We start from the raw sequence: 4,504 nt of genomic DNA, 5'->3' as shown, positions 1-4,504 counted from the left end.
ATAGCAACTAGGTAAAAAATAATACTAAATACACACACACACACACACACACACACACACACACGGCCTGAAGAAAAACATTTTGTAGTTTTTCCAATCAGAAGATGGATTCTATTTCCCCACCTGGAATCTGAGTGGCACATGACTTGCTTTGAAAATAAAATGCAGTGGAAATGATTCTGTGCGGTTTTCAAGATGAGACCTTAACAGGCTTTGCAGCTTCCACATTCACATTCTCTCAGTGCTGCCCTGAGATGGCCATGCAAGGAAGCCAGTCTACCCTACTGAAGAATGAGAGATCACGTAGAGGAGAACAGAGGTGCCCGAGCCCACGGCCAGCGTCAACTGCCAGACATGTAAGTAAAGCCATCTTGAACTTTCCATCTCAGCCAACTCAACAGCTGAATGCAGTCATGTGAGCGAGTTCAAATGTACATAGAAAATACCAAGCCAAACCTTTGAATCTTGATGAAAAATAATAATTCATTGTTTCAATCTAAGTTTTAAGATTGTTTGTTATATAGCAATAGATAACTGATATGGCCAAAATACTATGAGATGTTTCTAAAGCAATTATGGAAATATGTATCATATTTTTCTTTTTTGTATGAAACTAATGAAATCTCAATATAGAAACTGTTTAATTTCTTTCGACTTTAGAACCTGACATTGACATTCTTTTGGAACAGACTCCACAGTTTTCCCAGGTTTGCCAGACAAAGGTGGAAGTCTTTCTGAAAGAACCAACCCTTGTGAGGTATGGTTAGTATGTCATTTCATGGTCGCTGAAAATAAATCTTCCTGAGTTGGGCACAGAATGAGCAGCTGTTGGGCAGTTAAGTGTTGAGATGAGGAATCTGCAGTCTGGGAGTCTGAGAAGGTGCTATGACTATTTCTCCCCATCAGCAGAAAGAAGTGCCGAGCTAACTCTCAGAATAAACACTAAACTGGGGACCATTTCACATTGGACCTTGTCTCTCATATGCTGTCCCTTTAACTTTGTTGTTGTTGCTAGGCTGCTCTCCTATTAAAAAGAAGCTGCAGTTCAATTAGTACCTGCTTATGCTCTAGAAATTGTGCCTCCCTTGTTGAGTCACAGAAAATCTGAAATTATAAACAGGGTGGAGCAAGGCAACTGTCAACAATCAAATTAGGAACTCAGTATTTTATTAGAGAAATTGTGATGAGGATTAGAATGTCAAACTGAAAGTCAATTTCCAGCCAAGTGACATTTGTTACTGTTGATCATTTCGTTCTCTTGGAGAACTCTCTACTCCTTTGGCCTCCATGAACATTTCTTATGACTCTCTCTCTCTTTTTTCTTTTTTTTTTGCGTTACACGGGCCTCTTACTGTTGTGGCCTCTCCCGTTGCGGAGCACAGGTTCCGGACGCGCAGGCTCAGCGGCCATGGCTCACGGGCCCAGCCGCTCCGCGGCATGTGGGATCTTCCCAGACCGGGGCACGAACCCACGTCCCCTGCATCGGCAGGCGGACTCTCAACCACTGTGCCACCAGGGAAGCCCTGACTCTCTTTCTGACCCTCTGGCCACTGTTTCTAATTATCTATCAAGTTTTCTTCTTGAAATGCTCATCCCAAAATTTTGGTCTTTACTCTTCTCATCCTACACACTCTCTTTGAGTGATTTAATACACTTCTGTGGCTTTAATTACCATTGACTCCCCAACTTGCATATTTAGCTCCCAGTTCTGGGAACAATATCTAACTCTCCACTAGATGTCTTCATCTGAACCTTTCCCAAGTAGCACAATGTTATCATAATCAAATAAAATTAATTCTTTCCCCCAGATCTCCTTCTCCGCCATCATTTCCATCCAGCTTTTTTCCGGGCTTTTAATGGAATATCCAATCAAATTGTGTTCTTTTGTACTCCTCAATATTTCTGAGAACAGTATCGCATCCATTCCCAGTAGCATGGCACACATAGGGTTCATGATCTGACCCCTGCGTCACCCCCCAGCTATTTTCTTTACCCTGTTATGCCCTGAGCTGTAGTTATAGCCAATGAATTTCACTCTGGTGTGTGCCCTCACGCCTTCCTGCATTGGTAGGTACAGTACTCCCTATGCAGAATACTCTTTCTTTCTGCCTTCCTCTGGCTAATACCCTCACCTTACAAAACTCAATCCAAAGGGACTTGTTTGAGGAGGCTTCTCTGACTGCTCTTCCCTGCAGTGTGGATGAGTAGTCCTCCTATCACACTGTGTTATGCATCGCTCTATCATTGCATTCTATCATACTGCTTGTAACCGACTCTTTTCTTCCGTGTCTTGCCTGGTAGACCTGTTTCCTGAGGGCAGGGACTGTGTGTTTTATCTTAGTAACTCTATTACTTAATACAATGCTTGGCTCCTAGTAGGCGCACAAGGCATTGTTTGTGGAATGAGTGAATGTAATATAGCTGATCCACAGGACATGGATCACTCTGGAAGGCTCAGTGTGAGTGTACAAGATGCTACAGAAAAATCACACAGTTTGAATATAAGACTGAGTGACTCACGATGCTGAAGCATGTAATCAGTCTGTGTCCAATCTAGGGTGATTTGCCAAACAACCACATGACTATGATTTTGCTAGTCACATCCCCAGGTATAGCAAAGGGATCCTGCCTTAGCCACTGGTGATAGGGTCAAATGTCTTACTCCTTGCAACTTGCTGGTCTTGTAATTACCATGGTAATACATTACTACCACTTCCCACACAAGTTTATAGCTACTACTAGCAGAACTACCTCTCCTCCAGGCTCCAGCACTAGGCACTCAAATCTGAGGGAACTTGCTGGTCTCCACTCCCCCCTTAGATCCCAGGAGATCCCCAGGTTTACACTCTGAGCATTCTGGGAGGGATTATTTGGCCAGTCTTCATTAATTTGAATAAACGAGAAAAATATGCACTTAAAACTGCTTCTCCAAGGCATACGAGACCCTTTCGTCTATGGCATTTGCCTGTTTTCACCTTAGAAAACTTCCCCCTCTGCCACAGTTGTGGCAAGAGCCATTCAAACTGCTGAAGTGTTTTTTTCTCTCCGCTACATGCACCATACCATGGCTGCATATACTAACCGGAAGGAGTGTGCGTATGCTCATAGGCTGCACCTCCCTCTAGGACGTAGCTCTCTTCTTTCTGCCAAGGCTATTTACACCAGTTAAAACATCAAGCCATCAGTCTGCTGTGCCCGGACAGCTAAAACTATTTTAGTGCTAAGCACTAAAATAGGTGGTAGAGAATATAAACACAAGTAAATAAGACACATGATCCCGATATGGAGCTTAGAATCTCCTTAAGATAAAGAACATATGAAACATAACAAGGTTATGTAAATAACAAGGTTAAAGACAATATGATAAATTGCTTGAGAGATTATGGGTCGGGTCTTTACCCATGGCACTTTTAATTTAATCCTCATCACCATTCAATGAGGGAAAGTATTACTAGACGAGAATTATGGGTGAGGGAATCAGGGATCATAGGTGAGAGGTAACCTTCCCAACACCACGCGGCCAGTGTGAGTCACAGCTGGAACTCAGGCTTATGCTGTGATGTAATCTCTATTATATACTTTCCTCCTAGAGCCAGAGGAGTTTGGAAGAGATGCAATTGCTGTGGGTTGGAGTGCTCAGGAAAATCTTCACAGAGGAGGTGAAATAGAAGCTAGGCCTTAAAGTATTGCCAGGATTTAGAGAAATGGAAAGGAAATACAAGAATATTTGGGGCAGCAACTATTTTTAATAGCACCCTTTTGTAAAGCAAAGGATGAAGATGAAGCTAAAGAGTCCTTGGCAATCCAGTGAGCCCTAAGAATCTCCTTTTTCAAAATAATGATATTTATTCAACCTGTAGCCCAACTAACTTGCTGGTGCATTCTTCTCTCCACAGTAACACCAGGGTCACCGGCAGCTCTGGAGACCAGAAACAGAAGGGATATTTGCAACTTTATTCTGCTGTGATAACTCCTGTTTTCTCTCTGAGCCTGTCAATTTGATATCCCTCGCTAACACTGAACAGGATTGAAAAGAAATGGGTCAGATAGCCATTGCTTGCAGTTTATACAATACAAAAATGAAATCTTGAAATAACACCAGCTGAAGAGACTAGCCATTAAATAAATACAGATACTTCTTTCCTGATCAATGAGCATATCATTGAATTGTGAGAGGTCTTCACTAATGCGAGTCACATGTTGACTGATAGGGAAAAAACTATTTAGCTTATGAGGCTCTTATCCATCACTGGGGAGGTCTGAAAGAGTCACAGTGGTGTCTGAGCTACAGCTTTGTTTGCTTGGTGAAATGAGTTCAGTGGCAATGTCCTCCTGGGTACACCTTGGCAGTGAATCTGAATTTCCTCCCCAAAAAGGTTGTAGCCAAATAAACTCTACCAAAAATATCTGATCTTCTGGGTAGCAGGAGAGAAAGTAGACCAGGTGACTAGGAAATCAAACAACTGGAGACCTACGTTGGTCTAGGCCTTTGTCTCACAAGGAA

The 4,504-nt window shown here is 42.5% G+C and overlaps 1 long non-coding RNA gene across 1 annotated transcript; it reads left to right on the top strand.

Moving 5' to 3' along the window:
• Positions 1-232: 232 nt before the first annotated feature.
• LOC132522897 (uncharacterized) lies at positions 233-4,127 on the top strand. Its single transcript, XR_009541370.1, has 3 exons — positions 233-356; positions 690-770; positions 3,906-4,127. It is a non-coding gene; the product is annotated as an uncharacterized LOC132522897 (long non-coding RNA).
• Positions 4,128-4,504: the final 377 nt, after the last annotated feature.

The sequence above is a fragment of the Lagenorhynchus albirostris genome, chromosome 7 (genome assembly GCF_949774975.1).
Source record: "Lagenorhynchus albirostris chromosome 7, mLagAlb1.1, whole genome shotgun sequence".
Lineage (NCBI taxonomy): Eukaryota > Metazoa > Chordata > Mammalia > Artiodactyla > Delphinidae > Lagenorhynchus > Lagenorhynchus albirostris.
Note: the sequence above shows the minus strand (reverse complement) of the source record. Positions and strands in the feature narration are given on the sequence as shown.